Below are 299 nucleotides of genomic sequence, written 5' to 3' on the forward strand. Positions count from 1 at the left end.
TGACACACTCTCAACAGAAATAGACAATGTGGTTTGATTCCATACTATTTCATGGGGATCTTGGGGTTTTTTTTGGGGGGGGGAATCACAAAGTGCATCTCGTTATGTATTTAGTTGTAAAAAAAATAACCCACCCTCCTCCGTATCATAGCACTGCTACACTCCCTGTATCTCTGGGGGAAGAGGAGAGGAAATGAGGGAGGGGAGAGACCATCCTGCTGTGGCTGCTGCCCAAGTCTGAGGAATTAGTCATATGTCCTCCTCCTGATGCTGCTGACGTGGTGCCAGGGACAGAATTC

This window comes from Podarcis tiliguerta, assembly GCF_965153285.1.
Source record: "Podarcis tiliguerta genome assembly, chromosome: 3".
Classification (NCBI taxonomy): Eukaryota; Metazoa; Chordata; class Lepidosauria; order Squamata; family Lacertidae; genus Podarcis; species Podarcis tiliguerta.